General features: G+C 42.7%; 1 long non-coding RNA gene across 1 annotated transcript; it reads left to right on the top strand.

The window, feature by feature from the left end:
- Positions 1-969: 969 nt before the first annotated feature.
- Positions 970-5,070, top strand: LOC120886604 (uncharacterized). The gene is made up of 2 exons (XR_005729665.2): positions 970-3,751; positions 4,222-5,070. It is a non-coding gene; the product is annotated as an uncharacterized LOC120886604 (long non-coding RNA).
- The last annotated feature ends 3,784 nt before the right edge of the window (positions 5,071-8,854 follow it).

Here is an 8,854-nt window from a genome sequence, read left to right as displayed (position 1 = left end):
CAATATGGTTTGTGGGGTCTGCTCATTCTCAGGATCCTTACACTGATGCAGTCTATCAATGGATAATGCAGGAAAGCCCCCTAAATTATAGGTTTCTCAAGATATTGTATCTCTCTAAGGTAGAAGAGATGAGAAATGGGTAGAAAGGAGACACAGAGGAATAATAAGGAAATATAATATTAGTTTAAAGTACCACATACATTTCCAGGCCTATCACTCCCTAAGTCAGACTCTTTCCCAGACGTGTCACTCACAAATTCCTTGTAAATTTACTTGTGCACTGTCCCAGACAGTGGGGACTTGAAGATCTGATGTCACCCTGCTGTCAGTCAAAAGTCAAGAGGTGGGCCTTGGCAGGACTCTAGAAATTTTTCTAGGATCCCCAATAAAACTGGAGTGCAGGAGAGACATGTTGTCTCTCTCCTCTCTGAGAGGACCCACTTTCTCCCTTGAGAGTGTCCCCTTTCCCCTTCCTACCCTTTCAATAAACTCATTCCTATTATACTAAGCAACATGTCTGAAATCTTTCTGACTTAATTACAAGAGGGATTTGAAGGTGGGGGGGCGTGGTCTTCCTGATGTCTCAGTTTCTCAGAAGGCCCGGCTCTGTAACAAAGTGATAAAGACTTCTCTGGAGCCACTTTGCACAACCAGAACTGAGAATTACCCACCAGACCACAGTTCAACCAAAACTGCTTAATTATGCAGATCTATTGCCCCTCCCCCAGTTCTCACTCTGTTTGAACCTAAAGCTCCTGTTTGTTTACAGGGTTCAGTGGGTTCTTGTGCACTCCATCAGAAGAATCAGATAAAGTATCCATTGATGGAACAAGATTCTATTGAGACTTCTTGCTGGAGCAGAAGGGAAACACAGCACCCACCAAGAGAGAGAGTGAGGCTGGCTCTCCAGATAAAAGAGAGTTTTATGCATGTGAAAGGGTGGCAGGGGTGGGCTAGAAATATCAAAAGTAGCTTTTGATATTTTTCACAGGTAAGTTCTTTTTTCCCCCTGGGTGAATGTTTCAACCTTGAGGGAAGGGTGGTCGACAGTTCATCCTAGTGCCTGCCAAATATTACCTCTCTCCTATCATTCCTGCATCCTGCATAAACATCTCTGCCCTGTGATAAGGGTGAGAGCTGTTAAGAGAACACATGGGCCCGATGCAGTGGCACATGCCCATAACACCAGTGGCTCCAGAGGCTGAGGCAGGAGGATTGCAAGTTCAAAACCAGCCTTAGTAAAAGTGAGATCTAAGCCTAAGCAACTCAGTGAGACCCTGTCTCTAAATAAAATACAAAACAGGGCTGGGGATGTGGCTCTGTTGTCGAGTGCCCCCTAGGTTCAATCCCCAGTACCCTGCTCCCACCAAATTTAGAGAGAGAGAGAGAGAGAGAAAGAGAGAAAAAGAGAGAGAGAGAGAGAGAGAGAGAGAGAGAGAGAGAGAGAGAGAACACATGGAAGAGAACAAGAACAAGTCATGGCAAGTAACCAGTTAAGGGCCTGGTAGTTTGCCATCTTGATGGCTTCTCAACAGATTTTATCTTTATGTTGTTTGTCCTTAAACAGTCACAGTGAGACTCCTGGCCCTGGTGATGCTCCTGGTCTCTTAAGCTGATAAAGTTGCTTGAAGGGAATGGGTACAGTGCATACTGAGCTTTTAGTAGCTAAGAAGCTTCTAGTTAATTGCCGGGAATGCCTTGGCCCCTTGCTCCCAGGTGGTCCCTGACTGTCTCACTGCCAGCTCCCCAAAGACAGGGCTGAGACGTTGGACCTCGTTTCCCTCCTGCAATATGGCCCTATTGATTAAATTATTTTCCCAATTTTCACCATTACTTTTTCTGCTTGGTTTTGGGGGAGAGTGTCCAGGCCTGTTTAATTGGTACCCCGGAGTCAGGTCTCTGGCCTAGCAGTCTGGAGAAAAGACAGTGAAAGATGATCTTTCAATCCCTTCTATTTACCACTACGACAGAAGAGCAAGAGACTTTCTTTTATTTTCTTTGAAACTAAGTCTCTGTATCTTCCTCTCAGACACTATCCTAGAAAAACTAGTACTTCTTTTCTTCCCAGAATGGTAGTGTGTCAGTCAGATGTGTTTTGTAGACCCAAAGTGTTGTTTTAAAATATGAATTAGCCAGGTGTGGTAGCACACACCTGGAGTCCCAGCTCAAGAAGCTGAGGCAAGAGGAGGGCTGGAGTCCAGGAGTTCAAGGCTAGTCTGAGCAACACAGTGAGACCCTCTCTCTTTAAAAACAATATAAAATAAAATAAAAAAGCCAGGCTGGGCAACAGCAAGACTCTGTCACAAAATAAGAAATCAAAAGGACTGGGGATGTAGCTCATTGGTGGAGAGTCCTTGGGTTCAATGCCCAGTGTTACCTGAATTGTGGATTCTATCATTCATTACTCAATCAAATCTCAGGAGTCAGAGATCAGTGAAGGAAAACAGGTTTATTCAAAGCTGGTCCTGGGGAAGATAGAGAATCTCCATCTTGGGTAGGGGAAGGCAATGGGGTGCTAGAGACACAAACAGCTTTTATGAGGGGGGAAAAGAGTGAGACAAAAGGCAGGAAATACACACACTGGGTGGGAGCCCTCTTCTTCCAGAGCACCTTCATCTCAGAGCCTCTGAATCAGTTCCTCCTTCCTCATCACATCAAAGGGCACCTCAACCTCCTAGGGCCAGCCCCTGCAAATTCTTTTGAGCTGAGGAGAGGCATTTCGGAGGGCTTTATTTAGAATTTAGACTCCCATGTAAGGGAAATAGGTTGTTAAAGATTGGGGGAAAATATCAGGAAAAAGTTTTCAAAGGAGAGAAGTAAATAACTAAAAATAATAAAATAAAACTTACCAAGGGAATTGGAAGAAATAAAGTATATATATATATGTTTTTGTTCTGTTACATCAGCACCAAAGGAAAAAAGAAAGAGAAAGAAACCAAAAAGAAAACCAAATAAAATATGAGTTAGTTGTTGTCTTACTGTATTTTCTATTGCTTTAACACAACACAATGACTAAAACTAGATGATATATAAAGAAATGAGGTTTTACGGATCTGGAGGTGGGAAAACCAAGATGAGATGTTGCCATCTGACGAGGGTCACATTCTGCTTCACCTCATGGCAGAAAGTGAGAACTCACTATGTGAGAAAGGTATTAATCCACTCCTGAGGTCTCTGTCCCCATGAAGCAAATACCTCCCTCTGGGCCCCACCTCCCTACACTGCTACACCAGGAACCAAGCCTCAACCATGAATTTTGGAGGTAATAAACCATATTCAAACCACAATAGTTATCAACATTTTAGAAATCATGTAAATTCATATAAGATCTAAATTGCCTGTTTTGTTCACTTAGATTATTACCTGGAGATATAAGACGTGAAGGTTGAAATGTCAGCCCTGAAGTTTCCCCAGGGCCAAGTTGACCTCACCCAGGAGACAAAGACTGCCTTGTTTTTTTCCCACCTAGCAGCATCAAAGACTGTGCCATGCCACGAAAGTCAAGTGTCCACCATCACTCTTCACTCTATAGACAACTGGCAGATAGGGGCTCCCAGACTATGATCAAAGTTGTGCATTGGTTGGTAGCAAAACCAGGAAAGAGTGAATCTTTAGCAATTTTCCAGTGTCGCCGTAACATTTTGGAGATGAAGAGGATAGGAAGCATTTCTTACTTTTGCCTCCATCAATTGTATTGATTTGACATCTGCTATCACCTCAAGGATCGATTTCCTGCTACATTTGGGAATCTGTAAGTCTACCTAGAAGTACAATCTTTGCTCCTTGTTGATGAAGTCTAAGCTTCACCTTTAACAAAACAAAAACAGTTTCTGACATCTAAAAAATATTTTTCATACTTCTAGCCACTGAATTCAAATATATATAAAGAACCAAGAAAAACTTTACAGAGTTTCCTGGAAAGTGAAGATTGTATTTTTAATATTTCAAGGTTGATATGATTTGTGGGGAATGATGAAAGACTTAAAAAAGAAAAAGAAAAAGAAAGAATGGTCTCTCTGAAATGGGAAGGAAAGAGAGGCCCATATGAGGAAAAACAGACCACCCAAGTAGAAAAGCTTACCATTTTACCTTACTTGTTACTTATTATTTCAAAACTACAACCCTAGCAAAAGGTGACTTAGCCCAAAGGTGGTATCTAATTAGTGGCAGGGACAAGTGAATGAATCAGACCTCTTGATTCACCTTTCTTTCTCCCCACAGGCTTTCTGCAGAGGACAAGTAGACAAAAGAGTAACAGACTTCCTCAAGAGTAACAGACTTCCTCAACAGCAATTTCAATGCTTCCCTAAAAACACAGTGAAATCTGTTCCACCTTGCAACTGTGGAGCTGGTGGGGACACCATAGAGAATGGGAACGAGCAAGGGGAGGGTAGATGGAGCTGGCATTTCAATACCCGGCACTTCTACAGGATGACTGCCAACAAAGTTTTCGCCCATCAGTCTCATAATGGGAAACGTTTCTATTTAACTTCTGGTAAATGTTTGGTCACAGGACCAGATTATGAAAATTTAAAAAATGCTTTTTAAAAAAGAAATGAGATGCTCCTCAAGGAGCATCAGCAGTACAACCCTTGACAGGAAGTTACTGTGATCATGGGTACCACAGCAGGTGACTGCCATTGCTGGAGATCCACAGATGACAATGACCTGGGGCTCAGTGATGATTTAGGTATGAGATTTCCCCTAAGACAGGTAAAAATTCTGAGAGGTGAAATGATTAGATTATAAGAGATGAAAACTAATCAGTGGATTAATCCACTGATACAAATTAACTGGGCAGTAACTGTAGGCAGGTAGGATGTGGCTAGAGAAAGTAGATCACTAGAAGTGTGCCTTTGGGGTTTATATTTTGTCCCTGGTGAGCTAAGCCCTCTCTTTACCTGTACCCCCCACCCACCCCTCCTACTCTGGTTGCCATGTTCTGAGTGTTTTTCTTCTCCATGCCCTTCCACCATGGTGTTCTGCCTTACACCAGGCCCAGAGTGAAGGAGTTGGCCAACCATGGACTGAACCTCTGATATTGCAAGCCAAAATAAACTTTCCTGCTAAGTTGTTTGGTTGGGTCTTTTGGTCACTGTGATGCAAAGCTGACTGAAACAGGCTATTTGCTTCATCCCTTGACTTACGCTAGTACTCCTACTCTTCTGACTATCCATATGTGAAGAAAGGACTTAGATGATCTGCACTATGGAGAGAATCTAAATGGTAGGGAGTGGGGGACAGGAAAACAGAAGGGAATGACTGAGCCCAAGACTGAATTATTATGCCACAGATTCAGATTCACCATCACCTGGTATCTAGCCCAGGATGGGGCCTATGTAGTTAGGACCAGGAGGGGTTGGTAGCCATGGGTGGGAAGGGAGATTGAAGGAGGAACAAAGATTATTTTATGCCAAGGTCTCGGCTTGGCACCAGAATCACGAGCCACCACACAGCTTTGTAGGTTCAAACAGCAATTCTTTATTCCAGCTCTCACACCGCCTCCACACAGGTCCAGGGGCAATCGCCTTCTCCGTCTGCCCGCACAATTCACCTACTCCCCGAGGCTATCTCCAAATCCCATTTTAATCTCACGAGAACAATGGGAACAAGCAGCAGGAACACCCTAATCCCAGCAATAATCTTCAACCGCCAACTTCCCTAAAACCCATTGTCTTAAACTGGCAACGCCTTAAACTCAAGGAGCCGGTTACTTCCTCAAACCTGATCAGCTCTAAACCCGGATCGCCTTGGTCCTTGAGCAAGGTCACTTTATGAAAGCATGCATGCAATGTCCCATCGAATGTCCTCTAAGCAGCATGGGGTACGCTTGGCAAGGAAATTTCAATGCGTCATTCCTACTTGGTAATGGCCCTCAGCAATTTTAAACCCATAACCTGATAGAGTGCACCAGCAAATGACTGAGATAAACCACGCGTTCCATACTGATCACTCCAGAGGCCATAATTCACCTGAACAAAGTCACCAACCTAGGCAGAGAAATGTTTGACTTTGATCCAAAAGATGGTTCTGCATCTTCACTTGTCTTTCTCCTCCTCTCCTCTGAATTTGACCCGGTGTGATCCCAAGGACACCAAACAGAAATCGCTTCCCACTTCACCCTGACCCTGGTCCTCAATGTCCCTGAAACACTGTGGGGGACGGACTTCTGGTCTCTTTGGGGTACTTCTGTCTTTAATAGAGGGTTTCTCTGACCTCACCCAAGACATTTTGGGTATTTCAGCTTTCATGGATGTTTTGTATCATCAGTCATAGGGGTAGTCTCCATTAGTGCACAATAAAAAGTTACTTTCATCATATCTTAAATCATATATCTGGGGCTGGGCACATAGCTCAGTTGGTGGAGTGCTTGCATAGGATTCACAAAGCCCTGGGTTCAATCCCTAGCATGAGCAATAAAAAAAAATCTTCTATATCTTATCACAGTATCCAGGAATGTTCTGGTATAAAATACCAGTGGTCACCTTTGGATGGTACTCACAGGCTTTCACAATAACACCCAGTTTATATAAATGAATGCTATACTTCCAAAATCATGCATGAGTATGAATTATAATGGACAGAAAGTTTCAGGAGAGACATTACTTTTTGTAATTCTAACATAATCTGATTTATTTCAGGGCCTCCATTGAAATATGGTGTTCTTTTGGGTAGTTTAATGTATGACACACTCAGTATTCCCAGATGTGAGATATGCATCTTCCAAAACCCAAATAGAACAACAAAATATTGGACTTTTTTTTTTTGTTTAGTTTAAGGGATGGGTTATGAGATCAGTTTATATTTATTCACCTCTGGGGTGTCATGAATGACACCTGCCCTAATTATTCCTAGGACTTTTACCACTTGGACCAGCTCTTGGACATTTTCTGGATTTATCAACCAGTTTTCTGTTGGTCATTTGTGTCACCTCTGCATTTAGGTCAGTTATCACATGGCCTTTGTTGTCAGATATTATCATATCATCAGCATAGTTTGCCTCACACTAAGAACTTGAATCCGTCCAACTTTCTTCTATCAAATTATGACAGTAGCTGATGAATTCAAATGATCATACAGCAATTCAGTAAATGTAAATTGGACTCCTTCCCAGATGAAGGCAAACTGCAATTGACTATTTTCCAAGATCAAAACAGAAAAAGAATAAAGCATTGGCAACATCAATCACTGAGTACAGCTCTCATTTAGCCTGCTGTACTTCATGTACTGTTGAACTGTATCAGGGAATGCTGATGCCATGGGCGTTCCTTTATTGAAGCCTCAATTCTCCACTGCTCCTCTCTATGAGCTCTCTCCATTTCTTGCAGGTCATACAGGACTACTGTACAAAGAATTCATTACCATCCCTTCAGCTTCTAACATGCCATCAGTTTCTTCTTGTGCACCAGATATCCTGGACTGTTTCAGATTAACAATTGTGTAGACTTGAGCAGCTAGCTCTAAGTAGTTCTGTTTAGTGTATCCAACCAAAACTGGCCTGAGGGCAGACTTAGATGCTTTCTGGTTTACAAGGAGGGGAAGTGTTCCCCAGTTAGACTGGTACCTACCCTAATAATCCATTCAGGTGGAGGAGACAAATAAAGTCCCTTCAGACATTCTAATTCTTGTCCCGCTTCCACCTTAATCCCATGAGCCACTGTATGTCCTTATCCTCCCCCATCTCACTGTGGCCCCATTAAGACTTTACCAACAGATCACAGTGCATGGGATCCTTTGTCAAGGACTTCCAGAAAATTCTACATTCCTAGCCACTTCATCCACACATTTGCATAATGCCTTGAGTCTTCCTCTGGGACATACACAAGAAGACCCAGGTCTTTACTCAGTCAACATCTAGATTAATCTGGCAGAACATTGCCACAGGTGATTTGAGTTCAGGTTTGTCATCTTCTTTGTCATCCAGGTCCTTCCAAACATGGGTAAATAAAGCAGAGTTGTATTAGACCCTTTAATAATGAGGGTTGGCAGCGTTTTCCATGGGTTCACCCATTTCCCGATATTGTTTCGTTAAGATTTTTATTTCAGTCCTTGAAGGTTTCCTTTATTAATCAACTCCAGCGACTTTATTCATCATATGGCTATTCCAGCCTGGATGTCATAGAATACACACAAGCAGCTTTATCTGGGGAGTTAGTTCTGTTTGGCATTTTTCTAGTTCATTCGGTTTTGTTATAGCATACCTGAAGCTGGGTGTTGTGAAAAAGAGAAAGAGAGAGAGAGAAGTTTATTCAGTTTATAATCTGGTGACTAGAAAGCATGGCACCTGGTGAGGACCTCCTTGGCTGCAACAAAACATGGAGAAATAGAAAAGGAAAGAGCCACATGCAGAGGGAGCATGTTTGAGAGGAATCCAGAGAGAGTGAGTGCAGAAAGGCAAATTTGTTTTATAACAACCTATTCTGGAGGAAACTAATCTGATCCCAGGAGACCTGACACACTCCCAAGAGGCAGCATTAATACTTTCATAAAGGAAGAGCCTTCATAACCTAATTTCCTCCTCCTGAGCCCCGCACCTTAAAGCTTTTATCACATCAGCAATGTTTTAGCACATGAAATTTGGGGGACAAACCATACACAAACCAGAGCAGCATTTATGGAGGATACCAAGAGGTTTGAGAATCACAAACCCCATTCTGGACGTAAACAGACTTCACAGCACTTTTTTCCATGTTCTAAGCTAGCGGTCCCTGGGGAGCAAAGGCTGTGTGTCTGGACCCTCTGCAACAACCTACAGTTGTTCATTATGAGCTGTGAATGCTACAGTACCCAAAAGTGTGCATTGATTGTGCAGTTTCAAGACCAAAACCCAGAGTTTCTCAGGCACAATCATTTC

This window comes from Ictidomys tridecemlineatus, chromosome 5, assembly GCF_052094955.1.
Source record: "Ictidomys tridecemlineatus isolate mIctTri1 chromosome 5, mIctTri1.hap1, whole genome shotgun sequence".
Taxonomy (NCBI): Eukaryota; Metazoa; Chordata; class Mammalia; order Rodentia; family Sciuridae; genus Ictidomys; species Ictidomys tridecemlineatus.
Note: the sequence above shows the minus strand (reverse complement) of the source record. Positions and strands in the feature narration are given on the sequence as shown.